The sequence below is a fragment of the Coenobita brevimanus genome, chromosome 50 (genome assembly GCF_032717465.1).
Source record: "Coenobita brevimanus isolate Jiangsu-jjx chromosome 50, ASM3271746v2, whole genome shotgun sequence".
Taxonomy (NCBI): domain Eukaryota; kingdom Metazoa; phylum Arthropoda; class Malacostraca; order Decapoda; family Coenobitidae; genus Coenobita; species Coenobita brevimanus.
The window spans coordinates 16,210,917-16,236,551 of record NC_137003.1 but is presented as its reverse complement, the minus strand read 5'-3'; positions in this window follow the sequence as shown (position 1 = coordinate 16,236,551).

Below are 25,635 nucleotides of genomic sequence, written 5' to 3'. Positions count from 1 at the left end.
ATATATATATATATAAAATCTATCGATCTATCTCTGTCCATATACCATCATCATCAGCAGCAGCAGCAGCCACTGAGATCCACTGCAGGACCGGCCTTTCCCTACCAAAGCAAGGACAATACAGCCAATGTATCTCTACCCAGTGGCTTAGGCTGTCTGGTAGAGACAGTTTGTAGCGTGATAAGTGCTTGTGAGTGTGATTGTAGTGTTGTAGTGGCTTTGGATGTGTATGTAGTCTGTGAACCAAGTGTAATCGGCCCGTCTTAAGCCAATTGGATGCAAGCATACTAGTATGCGACAATGGTTCAACCACAGCACCCCTTGTGTCCGCCAAAGTAGCAAGTGGCTTGGTGAACGCTTCCCAAAATTTTTACAACATTGGCGGGAGGCGAAATGCACACTCTACCACTGTACCACAGAGGCTCCTGCCCATATATATATATATATATATATATATATATATATATATATATATATATATATATATATATATATATATATAATATATAAATATATATATATATATATATATATATATATAATATATAAATATATATATATATATATATATATATATATATTTATTTATATATAAATATATATATATATATATATATATATATATATATATATATATATTTATATATAAATATATATATATATATATATATATATATATATATATATATAGGAAGATAGATAGATAGATAGATATAGATATATATAAGGCGTAGTAGAACAAATGCCTTATCAATTAAATCAACCATTTCTCTCCTTATTACAGAGAAGCACGAATCTCATATTCATATTTCCCTGTTTAACCAACCAGTCCAACTCAAAAGACATCTCAGAATTGCAGGAGATATTTAGGACGCATTGATGACCATTTCTCAGCACACAGAATAACGTGAGAGCAAAGGCATCTTGTAAACTCGATGACTTGAATCATCCCCGAGCATTTCTTTTGGACAACGAAAAGATTCCCTGAACTTTAAACTATATGAACACTTGCCAAGCTGGGCCCCAACCATAACCAAGAAAATCATGGCTAAGCTCTAAAAGATTTAAATCAAATCCTTAAGAATAAATACAAGATGCTCCAAAACTATATATATAGAGCACGCAGCAAACGGGACAATAACACTTACAATATGGAATCGTATGACTTTGAGAGTCACACGGTTCATTGATTCGGCTCTAGACCCATTCCACTCTTGCAACTTCATCTTGCGTCAAACCCGTCCACAAACATGCAAGAAACGGACAACGGCCGAACACTACAATGAATATTTCAGCATCAAAATCCTCCCTGCATCCACCACTACAGTTCACAAACATACAGTATATAAACACAGCCACCATAGGCATTCCAAACCTTCTGCCAAATAGCATCCTCCAAGGACCACCACCACCAGACATACACCCCCCAGAAATTTCACATTCCAGAGAAACACCAGCAAACGTAGCTAGACTGCGATGTGGAAAACACGCTTCCCTGCAACAACCAGCATAAAATACAACTCAGGAACAATACCATTTGCCCACCCCGTAATGCTCCCTCTTGCAACAAATCACACTTACGCACCACATGCACCACACTACTACAACAAAGGGAGTCCTTCAACATAACGTCATGAAGAGTCCTCCTAATGCTATTGGTCGAAATCGTAAGTTTCCTGCGGTTCGGTGATTTCTCAGTGTGATGGACCTGTGGAGGCGGTGGCTGAATCGGTAGAGAGGTGGCCTGCAGTCCTAATGGACCCAGGATCGAATCCCGGCTGGGGCAGGGAACAGTTTAAGGATTTGAATTTCCTAAAAAAACAGACATTCCTCATCTGCCAGATGACCCGCCGACAAGGCGTAAAAATACCCCCGCTAATACTAATATACCAGTCTTATATGAAACAGCCGTAGCATGTATTCAATATGAATGGTGGGTGTTAGCGCCGAAGTGGTGACATGTGGAGGTGTAGGAGGACTACTGGGCCTTGGGATAGGTTACTGCCCCTAAGAAATAGACCCTGAAGCCTTTGCCCAGAGTCGGACACGTAAAAAAAAAAAAAAAAAAAAAAAAAAGGCAACAACAGCAACTTCTTGAGAAGACAGAATAACTACATAGAGATTTAATAAAAATATAAGTGGTCTGAATGGAGACAAATACTGTTCATCTTAGACAAATGCAAGGTACTGCACATTGGTCTTGAAAATCCATGAGCCAAATGGTCTTTGTTAGCTGGTGCAGTTGATAGTACTGAACGGGAAAAGACCAAAGTGAAATTATCGCTAATAACCTCAGGTTCTCCAACCAGTGCCTTCAATTAGAGAGAGAGAAAAAAGCAGAGTCTTCATTAATAGAAAGATACAATAACATCGAGATAGTCCTCTCTTTGTACAACTGTTGTGTGTGTCGGCAAGACGCCATCTAGAAATGCAGAGCAATTTTGTAGCTGAGCCTGAAGAAAGAACTCATGATTCATAACACAGTTCAGGTGCAGAATACTGAACTGATCCCATCCGCCAGGCATAAGACATCAGGGTAGATTGCACAGAGACCCGTATTGCCAGAGACTAGTTGTTTGTGTTATGAAATTACGAAGCTTTTTAAAATAATCCTTCATGAACCAAAAAACATTGACTACCAACACACTTACTTCAAATACCAGATTGACAAGGGATCACAAATGGAACTTTAAGTTGCAGTGTATCCACCATGAAACATCAGTTTATTTTTTTTTCACGTACATGATTAATAATAACCTTGAATCTGGCACTAGTAGAGTACTAGACACTGCCTTGTTGGTGCACTTCAAGGATGCTTGGACAGTTCATTGGTATGCCTAACTTAGTGATTGATTGAATATTTCCTCCTTCCCTGTACTGCTTCCTGTCTTGGCCTTTTTACCTTGGTCTAGGCGCAAGCACTGGTTTGTGCAAGCGGTATAAATGGAAAAAGTGTGGGGGGGGGGGAGGAAGAGCCTTCATCATTGCTATATTCTTTTCATGCTAATAGAGTAGCAACATGTACCTGTACTTGGAAACAACATTCATTGTTCTTCCTCAGGATATACTGTAAGGCCCTTTGAGGATTAGTTTTCTTTTTAGTTTCTTGTAAATCTCTCTCTCTGTCTCTCTCTCACTCTGTGTCTCTCTGTCTGTCTGTCTCTCTCTCTCTCTCCATGACAAAATAAAAAAATGCTTAGAACTATTTAAATTCTTCCTTTTGTACAGGAAGGAAAAGAGAACATTGTAGGCACCGACGATGAAGAAAAATAGTATCCTATTTCTAAGAACACTGTCGTTATCACTGCATACATTCTCTCCTATACTCAAACAAGTGCAAAGGTAACAGATGCAGGAATTCCAGGGCACTTCGCTTAATGCCGTTCTTGGGGAGAGGTGTGAGAGGGTGCAATATTATGCTGGGTGGTATAGTGTGACTTTGCTAGCGTCGGATACAAAAATAAAACATCTAACGCCCTGAATTAGTAAGAAACAGATAGACAGAACCGCTTGCAGATATGGTCCCTCAAGTAAAAGTTACTCTGGTTTTGTCAGAATGAACGAACTGAAAACGACACATTGTTCTATTCTGTTTGACTCTTTACCACTGCTTCAGTCTGCCATAGGGTTGAAAGTTTGTGTATGGCCAGGGAAACATATGCATAATCATCTATTTATTTTTCATATTTGCTCTACCGTAATCCATATTTGGGGCGGGTCTCGTCCCTCAACCCTCGTCCCAATCTATTGATTTAGCAGTTGATATTTTGTATGTGGGTCAACAACTGGAGACAGGTCTTGACCACCAAATTGTGTATGCCTAGAGGAAATGACGGCTAGTTGGGTGGTCAGCTGGTTACAGAGGTTATCTATTGTCTGAATGGACTCGAGTTGGGCTCACGTCTGGGGAACAGAGCTCGATAATATGTGATTATAACTGATATTACTAGCACTCCATTAGACCAGTCGACTTTGGATAAATTCTCCGGTATCATCAGAGTAGTTCACCAAGGAGGCAGCTCTTGTACGTATTCAATATGAACAATGAGCATCAGCCCCTAAGTGGTGATAGGGTGAAGATACGTAGAGTGTACTGCTGGGCTATGCTAGACACAGGCTTTTGCCGACCACATTGATTTTTTAATGAAGTGTGAAATTCTGTAGGTGAGTTCACTGGATCTAGTTTTTATTTTTTATTTTGTTTTTATTAATGTCTTTATATCTCATAACCTGAACAACACCGGAATTCTCTTCGAGTGCTGAATAACGTCATAGGAAATATAATTTGTAATACTTCACCATACTGAAGGAGAAAGGAGAAAGGTATATTGCTAACCTTGTAATCTGTTTTATTATTTGATACAAGTTCATACTTTATGAAACTCACTCATTACCAGTGCAGTTCCATTAAACTCTGAAAACTTACTCCATAAAGTCCTGGTGTACGGACAAATAAAAAATGAAAAAAACGTTAATTGATGGGAAGAAAAATTCATTCTGAAATTCCTGTCGTGATATGACAAATTCATCATGGAACCAGAAGTATATATACTGTATTTATATATGTATATATATATATATATATATATATATATATATATATATATATATATATATATATATATTCCTTTTCTTTTTGCGCCCTTTATATTTCTGCCATAAGAGTATATTATGACAGTTACAAGAGTCACCTTTAGTTAAGGAATCATGGAGGCTGTTTGTAACACTGCCAGATGGGGAAACCTCGCCTAACCTCAATCAAGTCTGCAGGAGGAAACAAAAATAAGTTATAACCAGAGGCCCCCCAAGGCGGGAATCACACGAGCCGTGAGCCGATAGATATGTAGTGCGGCTCGGAATATGACCTTGACCTTGACCTACTTAAACCACTTTCTAGCTTGGTATTGATTTTTTCCCTGCTACGCACCTATAAAATTTTGTGGTGATATTTTGAGCAGTTGTGAAGTTATCATGCTAACAGGCACACAGACAGACACAGAGAAACAAATTGTAAGCAATACCAGCTTCGCTATCGCGGCAGATAAGTACGTGTCCGAATTGCAGATGTTAGATTAACAGTTACTTCAAAATCATTGCCTTTATTGTATATCTGGTAATTTTCTGGGCAAATGTTTCGGAGACATATTAATAACAGGGTGGGTACTGAGTGTGATAACAAAATACTGAGACTAATAAAAAGCAGGGATCATGGAGGATCACTGATGAAAAGGTAGAACTTTGGTTTCTGGAGCTCTGGTTCCCCCTTCAAAGGTGGTTTGACACTGGCGCTTTTTAATCATAAGTGTTGTCTCCACAGTTCCTTCTTTCTGCCAGCGATGGATCCACCGGTAGACAGTGGAGGCACTTGCTCCTGTCTCATGAACTATGTCTCGTACTGACATGCCGGCCAGCCACATCCACACGATCTGCAGGCGATCCATCATCACAGGTCTGGACCTATAATTATGTCCGTACATTTTACGTGCCCTGTCAGAGAAGGTGACAATTTTATAACCACTGATCTGCATTAATTTTATGTGATCATAATGTTGATGACTTTACTAAGAAAATGTGTTATACGGTTGAGTCTTATTACATCTGAATGCATTTAATCAGCTTAATGGAAACTTTCCGAAATCAAAGTTATAAATTTTTTTTAACCCACTCATTTCCAACATGTGCTGGAAAAAGATGCCTGTCAGTGCTGGTACTGATATGTCCGCCTATGAGACGTGAAGAAAGGATGGGATGAACTTTATAAGATGGGCAACTTCAGACTCCAGCAAAGCAAAATAAAACTCTGCTACTACTAATACTACTACTATTTCTACTATTATTTGTCTTTGTGCTATTACAACTAATACTGCAACAATTACAACTAATACTAGTACTACTACTCGCACTACTACAGCTAATAATACTACTACTAATCAACATCATCATCATCATCATCATAAGTTGGAATAAAGAACTGTAGTGTATTAGTGTTGTAATGAGAAGGGGTAGATTGTGATGGTTTGTGCATATTGGGACGATCGAAAATGATAAATGGATGTGGAAGGTGAGAATTGTGACTATCGGGGGTACGGTTGTGAGAGGCAGACCAAAAAAGACCTGGGACAAGGATATAGGGTTTGACCTCAGTGATAAAGGTCTCAACAGGGAGGGTCCTAGAGATGGAACAGCACAGACAGCCACCATTAGGTGACCAAAGCCAAAAAACTCTCCCAGGCACATTGATGTGAATCACATTCTTTGTGGTTTGGTACATACATGCATATTGACGCGAATCGCGTGAAAAAGAAGAAAAAACACCGTCAAAGGAAAAGTTCTAGGCTGATTTGTGTCAAATTTGGACGCGTTCTAGCTGGCGCATCCCTTTTCCAAGGTAAACACTTGGTAACACTTTAGTGCCTCCTCGGAGCCTGCCTGTAGCGAGAAACCTTAGTACCTCAGAATGAGTCAGGCTGTAAAGCTGCATCATGTGTGCTGTCCCTTTAACCCGTGAGCTTTGAAACACCCATATCTGGACATTCCTGAGTGCATGCGATACACCCATATCTGGCCCGGACCTACTTCCCAAAGTGGGACAGATTGTAGGTCACAGCGTCACCTATTAACTCCTCACATCTCCCTGGTCAGTCACCTGCCAGTCACGATGGAGGATGGATGTAATGAGCAGTCACAGGAGTATCCTACTTCCAAGCATAGTGTTCCAATACATGTTATGTTCTATGTTATATTTTTTTAGCTGGGAGAGTCTCAGAATAAAAAAAAAATAAATAAAAAAAACTAAGAAATTACAATAAAAAAATCATTTCAGATTCTTCAAACTCGTGTAATTTTCCTTAAGATAATGAACTCATCATTTTCCTCAGGTAAATGACACAAGTTTTTAATAAAAAAAAAGTCAATCATAAAAGAAAATGATTAAAAACCCTCGATGCACTTCCATAGCCAATCACATCTGTCACCACTCAATCGTTTACCACTGAGCTACCACAGCCCTTGGAAATGAAAGTTAGACATGCAAACCATAGTTTCCCATACACCTTTCAGTGAAAAAAAGAAAAAAGTATAATCAAGACTCTTCAACCATTTTGCGATTTACAGCTAGCTTTTATCCCATGTATATTTATGTGTCTATATGACTTGACCATAACCCTGTAATCCATATCCATGCATATTACATTCAGTACTGTACATTTTCAAATGAATGTGAGGAAGGCAGGAAATCTGAACCTTGACCCCGCTCTATTGAAACCACCCTTATATAAGCCACCACATATAATAATGACAGCACTTTAGCCAGCTGTTATCCTATCCATATGTATGTGTGCCTATATGACTTGAACATAACTCTTTCTTCCATATCCATGTCTTCCTTACTATACAATGTAAAAGGAATGCGAGGAATGCAGGAAATCACCCACAATATTTGAACACTAGGCTTCCTCGACCTCATCCGACAACAAATTGTTAGTCATCTTCTATAATCACATCTCATGAGTATGGAAATAGATTTATTAGACAAAGGAAATAGGTGCAATTCACTCTGCACACTTGATTTCTGGCAGCCTAGCCTTCGTCCATTTATCCCTTACCCTCACCTGCCCTGTGGTGACCTGAGCGAGCCCCGTCTTTGTCTCTCCTGTCTCCCACCAGTGTTCTCTCTCTCTCTCTCTCTCTCTCTCATTACACCCCTTTTTTCCCCCTATGGTTTGTTTCCATACCCATATCCATGTATTTTTCTTGTGTGTGTGTGTGTGTGTGTGTGTGTCAGAGCGCGGGTGTCTTGCATGAGGGGCGTGGTGTAGCCAGTGGTCTTTTTTCTTGTTTTTCACAGTACACATGAGCTTTTTCATCAGTAGCCTACTCCCCTTTTTTCCCCCATAGTTTGTGTTTGCACCGACTTACATACTTTAGAGGCTGGTCAGGACACACACACACACACACACACACACACACGATAAATTCTTAGTGTTGCTAACTAGCTAACTTGTGAACATACCAAGGCATTTTAGCGAGCTATTATCAGGTGTACAGTTTTGTCGAGGTGTCGATGTGACTTGAACATCACCCTATCATTCATATCCATGCCATATCCATCTTATTTTCCACGGTCCACATCAGCCACGTACTTTATGAGTACACCCATTTCCTGATGTGGTTTCCAGTTGTATCGGTGTATTCAGTTTACTTTATGGTCCTCTCTGATGCTCCATTTTCCCTCACACTCGGTATATATAAGATGCTTTATGTCACCAACTTCTCTAACTTCTGTTCAGAACTTCACCATTACCACAGCGTTTTAGAAAAAAAAAAAAAAATGTTTACCAGAGGATACACAGATATATGGCGAGTACACTGATATATATTCCATGTTGTTTTGCGAGAGTTGAGTTTTGGCGAGATAGCTGCACAGGCAAAGGGTTCCTTTCAACTAAATACCGCAGCCAACGGGTTAAATCACCATAATTCTCCCCCTCCCACCCGAGTCGAAGCCCCTATGGACTCAGTGTGATAATATATTATTTCTGAGCATATTTTGAAGTGATTTTGTTGATGAAACATAGATATATATCTTGAGAAGAAATAGTAACCATTATCAGTCGTTAGGCCTAGGGGAAAGACGCGTGTTCACTGTAGCGGGGTTTCGCCACTCTGCCTCCCCTGGCCCCTGTGATGTGAGTACATTTACATATATAGAGAAGCCATTGCCTAAACTGTAGAGTGTGTGAAAGCTATAATGGCTGGCTTTGTGATATATTGGAACTAGCATGCGTTACATACGCCATAGCCATGGTGTGGAATGGGGCAGGCATTACCTGTACACCGCAGTTAGGAAGGGATTATTAGAGGTGTTCAGGGATGGAATTTGATAGTGATATTATACATGGGTATGAATTTGTGTGAAATATAAGACCAACATGCTGCAAGTGTTCGTGAAGGAGTGCGGTGTGTGCAAATATAGCGGCGCGTCGTAAATCTCGAGGCGAAGGTGCTGCGTCACGGTCACGTTGTACCGTAATAAGAAACATAAATAACTGCGGAGGTAGGGGTGGAATAATTGTTGTAGTCATGTATTTGTGTATGATTTAATGTGAAGTGTTCATGAATTCCGCTGCAAGTGTTCATGAAGGGATAATTTAGGGTGTGTAGCGTATGTTAGCAATACCTTAGCACCAGGCATGCGGGGACATAAAGACGCCTAGCAACCACGGACGTCATTGGACAGGTACTGTAACTTGCTAAGACACTTAGTGAGAACTTATACTTTATGTACAATGAATGTGAAATGTGCAGCGAGTGTTCGTGAAGGAGTTTTGTGGGTGCATAGCGTAGGTTAGTGATACCTAGCAGCAGGTGTGTGGGGACGAAAGGATGCCTAGGAACCATGGACGTCATTGAACAGGTACTGTAACTTGCTAAGACATCTAGTGAGAACTTATACATTATGTTCAGTGAACATGAAATATGCAGTGAGTGTTCGTGAAGGAATTCTGTGGGTGCATAGCACTGGTTAGCGATACCTTAGTGGCAGGTGTGTGGGGATATAAGGAGACCTAGCAACCACGTGCATCACTGAACAGGTACTGTAACTTGCTAAGACATTTGTTGATTATTTATGATTTATACAAAATGATTGTGATACGTATCACGAGTGTTTGTTGTGGGATATTGTGGGTGTGCAGCAGATGTGCAGATGACGTAAGGACGCCAGGCAACGACGGACCTCAGTGGACAAGCACTGTACTTTGCTAAGACAATTGTTGAATATTTATGATTTATAATAAAATGTTAGTGATATGTGTAACGAGTGCTTGTCGAGAGATAGTATCATGTGTTGCGGGAACCTTGGGGTAAGGAGAAAAAATAGAAATATATATATATATATATATATATATATATATATATATATATAGAAAAAATAACTGGGGTAATTTATATATATATATATATATATATATATAGAAAAAATAGAAATATATATATATATATATATAGAAAAAATAGAAATATATATATATATATATATATAGGAAAAATAGAAATATATATATAGAAAAAATATATATATATATATATATATATATATATATATATATATAAATATATATATATATATATATATATATATATATATATATATATATATATATATATATATATATATAATAGATAATGAATGGAGGAAGAAAAAACAAAAGGGAAAAAAAATAAGTCCATATGCCTAAAGGCATCCTCCATTCATAAAATACCCTGGATCTGAACTGAAGTGGATCAAATATTTGTGGGAAACAACTCCCAGGAAGTGAATTCCGGAAAGTAGTAGTTTTGGGGATAAATGAATTTTGATAAGCAGAGGTTCTGCATTGCGGGGGAGATAGTGTGAAATCATGGGCACTCCCAGCTGCCTGAGTATTTTGGGAAAAAATGTGAAGGGGAGGAACAATTGAAGCCAGTTCGTCTGAACACTTACGGTAAAAATATATATAAAATAATGCTAAAGAAGCAACATCTCTATGTACCGATAATAGAGGAAGGTCTTGCGTGAAGGCAGGATTACTGATTAATCTAATGGCTTTATTTTGAATTTTGTCCAACTGCCTCAATGCAACCACTCCACATCCACTCCACAGTGGTGAACAGTATTCGATCTGAGAACGCACATGACTTTTGTATATTGTGGCCATCTGCTCGTCAGAGAACTCACGATCTCTGTACATAAGTCCCAATTTTTTGGAAGCATTTTTAGCAAGGGATGTAACATAAGCTGTCCAGCTTAGGTTGAGGTTTAGATTAACACCTAGAATATCAATTGTAGTAGATATGGGAATATTGACATCATTTAAAATTATGTGAGAGTCTGAGGGATTCTTTCTGTTGGAGGAGAGATTGAGACAGTTGGTAGAGGAGTTTGGAAGGGTGTGTGAAAGGAGGAAATTGAAAGTAAATGAGAATAAGAGTAAAGTGATGAAGTGTATGTGGTTGGTAGATGGTAGGGGGATGAATATAGCTTTGAATGGCGAGTTGCTTGAGGAGGTAGAGTGTTTTAAATATCTAGGGTCACATGTTGCTGTGGATGGAAGAATAGATGCAGAAGTGAAGTTTAGAATAAATGAAGTAGGAAAGGTGCTGGGAGGAATGAAAAAAGTGTTTAGATGTTGTTCGCTTAGAATGGATGTAAAGAGAAGGTTGTATGAGGGTGTTGTGGTACCGACTGCGTTATATGGGGCTGAAACATGGAATATGGATGTAGCAGAGAGGAAAAGTTTGAATGTAATGGAGATGAGGTGTCTGAGGAGTATGTGTGGAGTGACGCGTATGGATCGAGTGCGAAATGATGAAGTGCGAAGGAGAACTGTAGTTGTTCGGGAGATGGCTGGTAGAGTTGAGCAGAGGGTGTTGCGATGGTTTGGGCATATGGAGAGAATGGATAATGAGCAATTGGTGAAAAAGATAACTAGATCTGATGTGAGAGGTGTAAGGATGAGAGAGAGAGACCACGAATAGGATGGATGGACAGTGTGAAGAGAGCACTAGATGCAAGAGGGATGTCTGTTGAGCAAGGAAGAGTGGCTGTGCATGACAGAAATAAATGGAGAGAAATTGTGAATGAATAAGTGATGACGCAGCCCTGAGGAGATATTCTCCCGCATTTGGTCTGATCAGCTAGTCAGGTCAGGTGCGGGTAAGGGGATGGGTCTGTTATGATGTGGCAGGGGTAAACCAGCTCTGCTGTCGGGCCCTGCTGCGGATGTCACTGATTGCATTGCACAGTTGACCCTTGTGTGGTGTGGTGCAGTGAGGATCTGTCCGTTCTCCCCTTGGGGCTAAGATGCGAATGAATGTGTTTGAATGGATGAGTAAATGGGGAGCGTGTCGTCCTGTCTCGGCTACCTCCCTTTCCTTGGGGGAAGCAGCCTAGGTATATAGATAGATAGATAGTTTTCCGAGCATTAAATGAGACCAGATTTGTTTTTCCCCATTGATTAATTTTAGAAAGGTCCTGGTTCAGAGAAATAGCTGTGTTTATTTGGGAATCTATAATATCAAATTGTGTAAAGGAGGTACTAAATGTGAAAGAACTATGAAGGGTCAAGTCATCAGCATAAGAGTGCTGAGGAGGTAGAAGGGTGTCGGTAGGCGGACCCACTGCCTCCAGTGAGGGAGGTGTTGCTGCAGAGGATCCAGGGTGGAGCAGTGGCCCATTCACACCAGGTAATTGGCCCTTCACAGGATCCACAGGAATGAGGGTGGATCCACCAACAACGCCTCTCCAGTTCTTCCAGCTGTTTTTCACCAGGGGGTTATTGACATATTTCACCCATGAGACCGACAGCTACACGTCATTCCTGGGGACTGTGTTGGACACATGGTTCACTTGTAATAAAGAGGAGATGGCCAAGTTCCTGGGGCTCTACTTCTTCATAGGTGTGGTGGTGGTCAATATGCCAACAATCAGGCATTACTGGAGGATATCCTGTCTCCATAACTACCCCCTTTTCCAGCGAGTGATGAGTGGGAGGTGTTTCAGGGCCATCCTGAAACACTTCCATGCCTTCAACTCACTCGCTATACTGCAGGACAATTGCGATCGGCTCATCAGGGTTCGCACGGTGATGTAGTACCTCCCTCAGCAGTCCCAGGACACCTACCTATCTGAAGAGCACCTCAGCCTGGACGGGAGGTCGCTGGCGTGGAAGGGGCACCTCAGCTTCTGCGTCTACAACCTGATGAAGCCCTCGAAGTACTCCATCAAGTTTTATATCCTGGCTGAGGCTTCCTTGGGGTGCATCTGGAACTTTGAGGTGTATACAGGGCAGAGGAAGGTGCTAAAGACCACTGTTTGAAGCCTCGTACAACCGCTGGAGGACCAGGGATAGAAAGTTTTCATGGACAACTGTTATAACTCTGTATTCCTGTGTGAGCCCTTTTTCAGTGCAGGAACCTATGTGTGTGGGACCCTACACTTGGCAAGAGGAACACCAAAGCTGCTGCAGGCCATCGCCAGGGCCAAGAGCCTGCCAGAGGAGGGCATGGCAGCAATGCACAAGGACAATATGATGGTGTTGCTGTGGAAGGACAAGTGCATCATCAACATGGTGTCCACCTTCCACAGCTCAAGCCCCGTCTAAAAGCAGGTTCGAGGGAAGACCAGCGGTCTTGACAGGAGGACAACCTATGTCCAGAAGATCGTGGACAAGCTCGTCGTGATGGAGGAGTACAATTGACACATGGGTGGGGTGGACCACTTCGACCAGATGGCCCAGTATTACCCCATCCAGCGGCAGATCGTGAAATGGACCATAAAGATCACCTTCTATTTCATCCAGATGGTCATTTTCAATGGGTTCACCCTGTACAAGAAGTACTCGCGTGGGTCGGTCAGTCTGCTGGAATTTGTTGAGGAGATAGTTGACAAGCTCCTCCACTTTGATGAAGCAGAGTGGCCTACATCAGGGCACGTCATCCAACCCGACAGCCAGCAGGACCTCCAGCACTTGCGGCACCTGCACCAGCACCAGCACAGGTGCCAGCACCACTGTCTCCTGGGCCAGCACCATCGCCTGGACCAGCACCAGCACAGGTGCGAACACCACCACCTCAAGGAGCAGGACCAGCACAGGAGCCAATACCATCATTGCCTGCAGGACCACCACGGGTACCGAGACGACCATCTTCAGCAGTTCCTGGTCCGTCAAGAGAACCTGCTGCCACTGCCATGCCCGGCCCTGCAGCTGCACCTCCGGGATGACAGGACCGGGGAAGACCAGGAAGACATCCAACTAAGCATCGGAGAGTCATCAACAATAGAGTGCAGATGGATCACACACTGGGCCATCGACGGGAGAGGATCCCCAACCAGAGGAGGCTCCAGTGCGTCCTGTGTGGCCTGGCGAAGATGGGGAGGAACACAAGTCACATATGTCCTGTTTGTGATGTGCCACTTTGAGTGGGTGATTGCTTCGAACGGTATTATACTGAGCGAAGTATTCCCTACTGGAGCGTACATGCACACACACACACACACACACACACACTACATAATTCCTCATCTTGAAATCCCACAATGTCCTGCAAGCAGCTCAACATCCCTGGAGGAAGTGAGTTTTCCAAATTTTGTTGATTTGTATATTGATGTGTTATCAATACCCCTATATTTTTCACACAAATAACCATTTTGTTCCAGATATTACACATATGACAGAAAGTGCAGCTTCATTAGCAGTAACTAGAAAAAAGAGTAGTGTTCATGTCTGGTAGGTTATAACACTATAAAAACTACCCTTGGAGATTTTACAGTCTGTACATAAAAATAAAAAAGAAAAAGAAAAAAGACTTTGCGAGCATAGTCTTCAGGCAAAGGGGGGGGGGGGAAGACAGTGTTTTTTTTTTTCCGCTTGCGGTAAAACTGGGTAGCGATCAGAAGAGTAATCTAGCTTTGTTTGTCTTATTACTCAAAAACTATTGGACGTATCAATTTCCTGTAAGAACCATGATAAAGATCATTGATGTATACGTATGTTCATTCCAAAAATATAAGCCTTTGGATGCATGTTTTGTAGGAAAAGGCGGGGGAACAAACTGTTTTTTTTTTTTTTTTTTTTTTTCTCGCTTGTAAAAGTAGCGAGTGCTCGGAGGAGTAATCTCATTTTGTCAGCCAATTACTCGAAAACTTTTGGACGTATCGATTTCCTGTGAGAACCATGATAAAGAGCAGTAAATCCTAAGTATGTACAGGACATAATGTAACATCTCTGATAAAAAGTCTTCGTTACGTAGGCAGGAAAATAGCGTTTGCTGTGCGTGCATGACGAAAGTGCAGGATGGCCTTGAGTATCCAGTAGTTTTTTTAGATTTACTCGGAAACTGTGAGTCCTATCAAAAAAAGGTGGTTACCATGAGAAAGCCCATGAAATTCTACACAATATTATGAAATAAAAACATAACGTGTGAGTGAAAAGTTTTGCAGTAGAGCTCCGTGAACAAATTTTTTTAATTTTTTTTAGTGGCTTTCAGTTTTTGGCTATTTTCTCGAAAATTACAAATCGTACCAAAACCGGACACAGCTCTTTTGAAAGCTGATGAAATTCTCTATCAAAACTTTAATAACATTTTTCTGTATGATGGAAAGCATTCGAATTCTGATGTTGGAAATTGAGATTGACATTGCAAAATGTTTATTCATGGCGGGCTAATGTAGTTTTATTCATGTTCTCTTTTTTTTTTTCTCTGCTTATCAGCTAGAACACACATCAACGAATAAGATGATGTAGGTTTTATGGCTGTATATTGAAGTTTGCGAGGGAAAATATGGCGAGAATACATGTTTTCAGCTGCCCTGGAGGGCTGGCCGGGCAGCCAATCGAGTAAAATTGTGTGCCATGAAACTTACTGAAACTTATGTGTGTGCGAGAGGGTTAATACTACTATTACTGCTACTACTGCCACTATCACAAAGATGTTTTAATGATCTTATTGGGTCTATATGGTAGTGGCAAGAATCTGTTAAAACAACTTCCACAGGAGAGGGGATTCATGGTACATAAGTATGTTCCTACCCATAGCTAGGTGCCTTTATCCTGCAAATCATCTCAGTGGTATCCTGCCATTGGCTATGAGTCTATCCCCCTTTAAGCTCATATCGCTCTCATTTATATATAGTACTTCTCGACCCTGTCCCTTCACCTCATCCTCAGCATTTTTCTCCCTCGTGTTCCCTCCACCTTTACTCATACATTTACTAAAGTTGGTACGTCAACTGTGACACCCTGTGTGTGTGTGTGTGTGTGTGTGAATATAAATATATATATATATATATATATATATATATATATATATATATATATATATATATATATATATATATGAGAGAGATAGACATACATAAATAATCTTGTATGTATATATATATATATATATAGACAGATAGGTAGATAGATGGATAGATAGATAGATAGACAGATAAATAGACACATAGATAGATTGATAGATAGATACATAATTATATATATATATATATATATATATATATATATATATATATATATATATATATATATAGATAGATAGATAGATAGATAGATATAATATGCGAGAAAGAACGAACCAAAGGCCGAGCCCACATGAACGCTCCTTTCAAGAAAAAACAAAAATAATACAGAGAGCCAAATTCAAGATCCATTCATTTCGAGATGCCTGGACACACTACGTTTGAAAGACTGGAGATCATAGGAAGTAGGAAATACAGACAGAGGGAAACAGTTCCAGAGTTGACCTGTTGCATAAATGAAAGACTGGGAGTAACGGTTAACTCTTGCATTAGAGAGTTGGACAGAATAGGGACGAGCGTTTGTTGCTAGACGGGTTCATCGTGCCCGTCATAAAGGTGGAGGGATGCAAGCAGACAGTTTAGAGGAACAGTGACAGTTGAAATAGCGATAGAAAAGAGATAAAGAGGCAACAGTGGATCCAAGAGACAGAGGTTGAAGGGAGCCAGTAAGAGGAGGAGAGCTGATGAGACGAATAGCCTTTGACTCCACCCTATTGAGAAGAGCTGTATGTGGGGAGCCTCCCCACACATGGGAGTTGTACTCTAAACAGAGGCGAATAAAATCCGTGTATAAAGTCAACAACTGTGCAGGGGTTAAGAAGGCACGGAGTCCGCTTAGCACACCTAACCTCTTGGAAACAGATTTTACAAGAGATGCAATATGATCTTTCCAAGATAAGTCCCTAGTGAATGAAATCCCAAGCATGTTCAAGAATGATGCAGGATTGAGCTGGATATTATTAAACATTAGTGGGTACTCCTGTGGAAGATTTTGACGGGTTGATAGATGTAAAAACTGAGTCTTTGATGCATTAAAAACAAAATTGTTTTTACCCCAGTCAGAGATACGAGCCAAGTCAGACATTAGGTGTGCCATAGCCTCATCCCTTGTTTGTTGAAGTAACTGCTGAGATGGACGTTGTCGGAACTGAATGGAAAGGTGAAGGGTTGAATCATCAGCATACGAGTGGATAGGATTAGATGTACAGCTTAGAAGATCAATGATGAATAAAAGAAAGAGAGTTGGTGATAGGACAGAGCCCTGAGGAACACCACTGTTAATAGATCTAGGAGAAGAACGATGGCCGTCTACAGCAACGGCTATAGAACGACCAGAAAGGAAGCTAGAGATGAAGGCACAGATGGAAGGATAGAAACCGTAAGAGGGCAGTTTGGAAATTAAAGATTTATGCCAGACTCGATCGAAAGCCTTTGAGATGTCAAGTGCAATAGCAAAGCTTTCGCCAAAGTCCCGAAAGATGACCAGGAGTCTGAAAGGTAGGTGAGAAGATCGTCAGTGGAGTGTCCCTGACGGAACCCATACTGACGATTAGAAAGAAGGTTGTGATAGGAAAGATGCTTCAAAAATTTTCTGTTAAGAATCGACTTGATGTTAAAGCAATTGGATGATAATTAGAGGGATGGGAATGGTCACCTTCTTTGGGACTGGCTGAATGAGAGCAAACTCCCAGCAAGAAGGAAAGGTACAAGTTAAAAGACAAAGACGAAAGAGTTTACCTAGGCAGGGTGTAAGTACAGAAGCACAGTTCTTGAGGACAACAGGAGGGACTCCATCAGGCCCATATGCCTTGTTAGTATTGAGGCCAGTGATGGCAGAAAATACATCAGCTGAAGAAACTTTAATGTCACTCATGAGGAAGTCAGAGGGGGAAAGTGATGGAGGAACAGCACCGGAATCATCTAAGGTGGAATTGGAGGAGACAGTCTGAGCAAACAGATCTGCTTTATCAGTAGAAGAAATAGCTACAGAGCCATCAGAATTGAAATGAGGAGGGAAGGATGATGAGTTAAAGTTGTTAGAAAGGTTTTTGATAAGGTGCCAGAAGGAACGGGAAGAATTCGAGTTGGAGAGTTGAGAGCATTTAGTACGGATGAAATCATTTTTAGCAGAGCGAAGAACAGACTTAGCACGATTCCGGGCAGAAACATAAGCAAAGATGTGATTCAGAGGTAGGTTGGCTCCGGTACGTTTTATAGGCCATCTTGTTGCGAATGGCATTAGAACAAGCGTGATTAAACCAAGGCTTTCTTGCATTAGTCAAAGGATATGAGAAAGGAATGTATGCTTCCATGCCTGATAGAATAACCTCTGTAATGCGCAAGGCACACTCAGATGGCTCTCGGCCATGGAAGTAATAATCATACCAGGGAAAATCAAAGAAGTACTGCCTGAGGGCCTCCCAATCCGCAGCTCCAAAGTGCCACAGGCGACGTCTATTCCGAGGGTCCACAGGCCATACCGGAGTGATAGGACACGTTAAGGTAACAAGGTTATGATCGGAGGAGATATACTCGTATATCTACCTATCTATCCATCAATCAATCAATCTATCTATCTATCTCTCTATCTATCTATCTATATATATATATATATATATATATATACATATATATATATATATATATATATATATATATCTATATATCTATGTATATATATATATATATATATATATATATATATATATATATATATATATATATATATTATATACTCGTATATCTCTATTTATCTATCTTTCTACATCTATTTATCTATCTATCTATTTGTATATATATATATAGTATATATGGACAGTATATATATATATATATATATATATATATATATATGAGCTGAATGACAGACTAACATAAGTGCTAAGAGAATCAGCGGAGGTAGTAGGAAAACCTAATACAACCAAAGCCAAGAAATATTCAGAAAAGACACTCGAGCTTATGAAAAAACGAAAAGAAATGAAAGTACAAACAAAGACGATATAGAACGAACGGAATTATAGAAGCTTATCAACAAAAGACAAAGGAAAGAAAAAAGAAAGAAACATCGATCAGATCAAAGAAACCATCAATAATGGAAAAAGTTTGAAACAGGTCCGAAGTAAAATGGTGCGAGGAAAGCAACAAATGACATCTCTGAAAGAAAAAAAAAAAAAAAAACGGTGAAATCATTAAATGCAGAGAAAAGATAGTGAAGAGAGTTGAAGAATTTTACAAAGAACTGTATGCATCAAAGACAGTAGTACCATCAGCTAACTTTTCAGTTGACACAAGTGAAATATCTGAGGTAACACCAGACGAAGTAAATATTGGTTTTAAAAATAAGGAAAGAGGGAAGGCTCCGCGGGGAAGATGTAGCAGTAACTTTTTTACTGATGGGTGCAGGAGTAGAAGTACAAAATAGGCTTGCTCACTTATATACCCACTGTATAAAACAAAAAAAATCCCAAAACATGGTGTAATGCAATAGTTATTTTACTCTACAAAAAGGTGACTTAACAGATCTTAGTAACTTTTGACCCATTAGCTTATTACAGTCATTTACAAACACTTCACGAAAGTCCTTACGAACAGAATAACAACAATTTTGGAGGAAAACCAACCTCGTGAACAGTCCGGATTCCGGAGTGGGTATTCGACCACTGATCATCTACAGACAATGAATCAGCTAACTGAGAAAACTACAGAATATAACAAACCACTGTGCTTAGGATTTGTTGATTACGAAAAGGCTTTTGACGGAGTGGAGCACACAGCAATTATAAATTCATTGCGAGAACAATGAGTGAATGAGAACATTGTAAAATTGCTCGAAAACATATATACAGAGGGAACTGCTACAGTTAAATTACATAAGGACTCGGAAAAAATTAAGATTGAGAAGGGCGTGTGTCAGGGAGATATAATTTCACCCTAATTATTTACAGCATGCCTAGAAAGTATTTTCAAAAAACTAGACTGGGAAAACAAAGGAGTGAACATAGATGGAGAAAAGCTAAACCATTTAAGATTTGCAGATGACATTGTCCTAATATCAGAAACAGCGGAGGCATTGCAAGAAATGTTAAATGACCTGAACAGAGAAAGTCAGAAAGTAGGACTAAAGATGAACCGCAGTAAAACTAAAGCAATGTTTAATCCACAAACACCAAAGAGCGTCATCAGATTAAGCGATGAAATTCTTGAAGAAGTTGTGGAGTACAACTCTCTCACTCACTCATTGCCAGACGCCATGTATCCCAAACGGGGTGGCCAAGGGCTTAGAGTTAATTGTTTTACAGGGAGGGGCACTAATTCTCCACCAACCCCACTTGACACGTGGGGAGAACGTTATGCCAACAGCATCTGGTGTTCCTAGGCGGTCACCCATCCAAGTACTAACCAGACCCAACATTGCTTAACTTCAACTACTTGGGCAAATACTAAAATTAACGAAAGATCATGACAGCAAAATAAAAAGACGAATTACAATTAGATGGAAAGCTTTCGGTAAACATAGAGACATTATGAAAGTAGCTTGCCAGTTTGTATGAAACGAAAAGTATATAACGAATGTATAATTCCAGCTATGACGTATGGTTGTGAGACCAGGCAACTGACAAAATCAATGGGAAATAAATTAATCCATTCTCAGAGAGCAATGGAAAGGTCAATGTTGGGAATATCTTTAAGAGACAGGGAAAGATCAACTTGGGTGAGAGAGCAGACTAAAGTCAAACATATTATAGAAGGTATTAAGAACAGAAAGGGAGGTGGGCAGGCCATACAGGAAGAATAAGGGATAACCGATGGAGCAAGATGCTGACTGACTGGACACAAAGAAATTGTAAGCGTAGGAGAAAAAGGCCAGACAGGAGATGGAGAGATGAGATAGAGAAATTTGTAGGGAAAACGTGGCAAAGATTGGCTCAGTCAAGGAATTCGTGGAAAAGGTTGGGGAGGCCTTTGTTCAGCTGTGGACTAGGTATGAGGTGCTACCCAAAAGTTCCAGGAATTTGAGCAGAGGGAGTCATCCATTTTTGCCTTTTGCCATTAGGAGGAGTCAGCAGTACCCCTTGTGCATCAGTGTGTCCCTGGCCATGTCTGTGAGCAGATGTGTTGTTGAGCTATGCTTACTATTGTAACGTGGTGTGTAGGTTGTTTGGTGGTTTTGCAATGGCGAACCAATGGCGCAGCAATATCAAGTTGAAGTTGATCGTTTTCTTCAGTATCCAAGGGAGTGTTGACACGGGATTCATCCCATCCGGTCAGTCTGTCATCGGAAAGTTTTACTGTGGAGTTTTGCAGCATCTGAGGGAGAACATCTGCCACAAACGTCCAGAACGGTGGAAAAACAAGGACTGGGTACTGCATCATGACAAAACCCCCGCCCACACATCAATTGTTGTCTGGCAGTTCCTGGCTTCCACTAACACGGTAGTCATTCCTGACCCACATTATTCGCCTGACCTTGCCCCCTGCGACTTTTTTCCTGTTTCCCAAACTGAAATTATGACTGAAAGGGAATCGATTTGACTCGACTGAGGAGATCCAGACAGAATCGCAGGAGGTGCTCAAGACCGTCACACCTGAAGCCTTCCATGGATGCATGGACTCGTAGAATAAATGCTAGGACCACCGCATACGTGCCCAAGGGGACTACTTGGAAGGTGACAGTGAGAACTAGGAGGTAAGGTAACTTATTTTCCTACAGTATTCAAATTACCAGAACATTTGGGTAGCACCTCATAAGTTGGTGTAGCCAGGAAGGATATTTTTTGAGAGGCTTAAGAGGTTGAAAGCTATGGCACATTCTCCTTTATTGATTCCCGTATGTATAGTTTCTATTTGCCACATAATATTTCAATTATCTTCTTGGAGTTTCTTCAGGAGTTCCACAAAGGATAGCTACATTTCGAAACTATCTTCTTCCATCTTCAGGCTGTATCTGATGGTCCTTTTTTTTATTTTGATTATGGCTTTATGGCCATTGCCCACTGTAAGGGGAAATAGGCCAAATAAGATGTTGAAGGGTAACACTTCATTGCCACACCAGCACTGCACATGACGGCGGTTCTGAGGGGCCAGACGTGGAGGCAACATATGGTAGAAGGCTTGTAGATTGGCCAGACGCACTTCCTCCTTCCTGAAAAACAAGATGGGTCAGATTCTCACCCAGGTCGGCAGCCCAGAGCAGATCGTAGAGGTTGGAGTAAATCGTGGCTCCAAGCTGGTACAACCGGATTTGTGTGTCAAGGGCCAGGAAGTGTCAGTAGAACATGTCCAGCTGATCCTTGTGGTCCATGATGGTAGGGCGAGATGGGTTGCCCTTCATTGCCGGAGGAGGGGAGGACTCATTGACCTCCTCTTCGGCCGAGGAGCTGGTCAATACATCCTCAGCCATGGAGACGGAGGAAGAAGAGTCCCGCCCCTCCTTGGTCTCTGACAGTGGATGGTGAATTTCTGCCGTGGTATTTGCCGTGTCCATGTCTGGAGCCGGGTCAGTGATTGGGGTGGCACTCCTGTTGAGAGGAGCCACCAGCCCCAGCCTCTTCTGCAATGTTGTGAGGGAGGCAGTAGGTTGCTGCTGCTGGGTACGGTGCTCCTGTCAGTGAGAAACAGTGTACATAATGGGTGATGCACTCAGGGATGATAAGGAGAGGCAGTCTGTTCTCCTGAAAGATTTTGGGTAGAAGAATGTGCAGAGCCCCTTTGTCACCCCCTCAAAAAGCTTTTGCCATCATGATGCACATCTCCATGACAGTGCTCATCTCCCCAGGACTCACAGGATCCCTGGCCTGGCGTCTCCGGGCCGTGAGACGTCACCATGCATGGGCAGAACCCTGCACGGCCACACTTCCTGGTCCAGTAACATCCCGAGCCTCAGGACCTTTAGGAGTTCCAAGGAGACTAAACTCCACTGTCTCTCCATCCCCAAGGGAGCATTGGAGGTGCTGTAGGTTTGATTTAACGACAGCCTGGTGGGCACATAAACATCAATGCCAGTATCCTGGCACTTGATGAAGCCATACTCCGCCCTGACATTAAACTAAACCACAGTCCCTCTGATCTTCTGGGCCGCATGAGACTGTGGTCTACTGGATGCTCCACTCAACACATCGCAGGCAATAGCAGGAGATGTGTCAACCATGGCTGTCGGTCATCCTCTCTCTCTCTCTCTCTCTCCCTCTCTATCGGGACCTGAAGGTTTTGTCGTGGGTGGCTGCTTATATATGATACAGGTGAATCAAGCGGAGACAGGTGGGTGGAGCTGATCAGCTAAGCTGATTGCTCATTGGCTGTTTCATTGGTTAAGCTTATGTGGCGTTTTCATCATAGTAGGACTTGAAAATCTTCGACTTGTGTGTTTATTGTAGGTTGTTTTTTGATAATGTACAGTACGTTGCCTCCAGAAACAAGAGCCGGTGAGGGTCTTATTTCCTGTCTATTATTTCAATGATTTCATGCAAGTCTTGTGTCAGGCGGGATGTGTGTAGGGTGGCGTAGTGGTTCTTCATGGTTCCATTCTGCAGGTGACAGGTGAGGCACCTCGATAGTCTGGTCCAAGTCATTCCAATGTATGAGTGAGGTTTGCACTCCTCACTGTTGCAGTTAGGCTGGTAAATAACATGGTCCTCCTGAAGGGGCATCTTGGTCACGCTGGGTCGGTTACAAAGCAGAAGGTGGGCTGTTCTCTTTGTTTTGTAGATGATGAGGGCAATGTGTTGTTCCAGGTCTGTAGGGTGTACATTTCTGTATACAATGTCCTTGATGATCTTCTCATCTGTCCTGTAGCCTGTAGACATGTGGATTCTCTAGTATATCTTGATGTGTTCATCGGTTGTGGGTGTAGTGGTGTTTTGGTGAGTATACCATTTGTCCATGTGTCTCGTAAGTATGTCAGTGTCAGTGTAGCCATTGTTAATGAAGACTTGAGTTAAGTGATCTAGTTCCTGGTGGTCATCTTTCCAGAAAGGGCTGTCCTTATGTAGGCTGATGGTGGAGAGCAGGTAACGTCTGCCGCACTCACTATCTCCATCCAGGCAGTCCTTTGTTCGTGGGCTTAGTGAATATTGTAGTCTTGAATCCTACGTTGTGTTTAGTGAAGAGTATGTCAAGGAATGGAAGGCTTCCGTTGTTGGCGTTTTCATAGATGAAGTTAAGTCCAGAGACATCGCTGAAGCCCTGTCTGAGGTCCTGGAGCTCCTGAAGGTCCTTGATACGAACGAAGATGTCGTCGACATAGCAGCAGTATAGGCAGGGGTGGCTAGTATCTAGGAGTTTCGATTCGATGGTCCCCACGTAGAAATTAGCGAACAGGACTCCGAGGGGAATGCCCATTGCTACACCGTAGATCTGTTTCTGACCACTTGGGCAAGTGAAAGGTGCTTCTTTCGTGCAGAGCTCCAGCATATTCTTCAAGGCCTTCTCTGGGATGTCGAGGGGCTTGGTGTCTTTTGCAGCGGTATACACGGTCGAGCATGTAGTCAATCGTCTTGTCTACAGGAACTACAATCTTAGAGCCTGCCCTGTCAATGTGGTGATCAGTGGATGCTTTGTGCTGAAACGAACATAAATACGGTGTAGAAGCAGCTGCACAGAGTAGTGGTTTATTGCAGAACAAAGCATTCATTAATTACCATACTGACTGGGTAGGCTCTAAGATTCTAGCAAGATTGAAAAGCTTTGATAAAAAAAAAATGTAATAGAATCTTGCCTAACTTCTGGCACATAGAAAATGAATGTAAACATGAGCTATGGTCATTCTAAGTTTAATAAATTTAATTGTTAACTAAATTAATTTAAAAGCAATACCCCCCAGACTAACAACTGATTGTATCCTTGTCTTCTGGTTGTACAGTCACGCCTGTGTGGAACACACCGAACATTAATCCTCTATGTTCTTAAGTTAAGCAGCAGTATTTACCCCCTTTTGTCAGGTGCATCCCCAAGGAAAAACATCAGGTACCTGTTGTTTTGTGTGTCGCTCATTTTAATTTCAGGTCGTCCTTTGTTCTATGTGCCACTTCCTGGTGTGTGTGTATAAAAGACCTCTATCCTTTTCGTCCTTGCATCACTCTTGAGATGTAAGATACGAAGGTACTCATTGTCGCAACTTTCATTTCTCCTGTGGTTATTTTGTATATCTGTCTATCTATCTATCTATCTATCTGTCTATCTATTTTTTTCTCTCTCCTTATATATATATATATATATATATATATATATATATATATATATATATATGCAGATGTATATTATAAGAAATATGTGTTTGCATGAATGTATGTGAACGAGGGGGGTCCCCAAGTTTCCTGGAATAGTTAAAACAAAAATTCGTTACAAAGCTTAAAAAAAAATCAATTTAGTTCCCTTCAAAGTACTTCCCTTGAGAAACTATTCACTAGTAACAGCGCACTTCCCATTCCTGGAAACATTTCCTATACTCGTCTTTTGTCACCTTGTCTGGAATTCCCTGCGGTTTTTTTTTCCTAAGTTGTCAATTTTTCTGTATTTCAGGTAAAGCTTAATGTTGGCGAAGAAGGAAAAATCACAGGGAGCGAGATCTGGAGAGTATGGGGAGTGCCGAGCAACAGCGACGTTGTTTTTGGCCAAAAAATGCTGAAACAACAACGTGCTGTGATTGGACGTTGTCATGATGTGATAACCATATCTGGATGCGCCACTTCTCTTGACGTTTGTGCCTGATGCTTTCCCGTAGACGCCTTAACACAATAATGTAAAACTACTGGTTCACAGTCTGTCCATGGAGAAGAAATTCTCTATGGAGAACTACT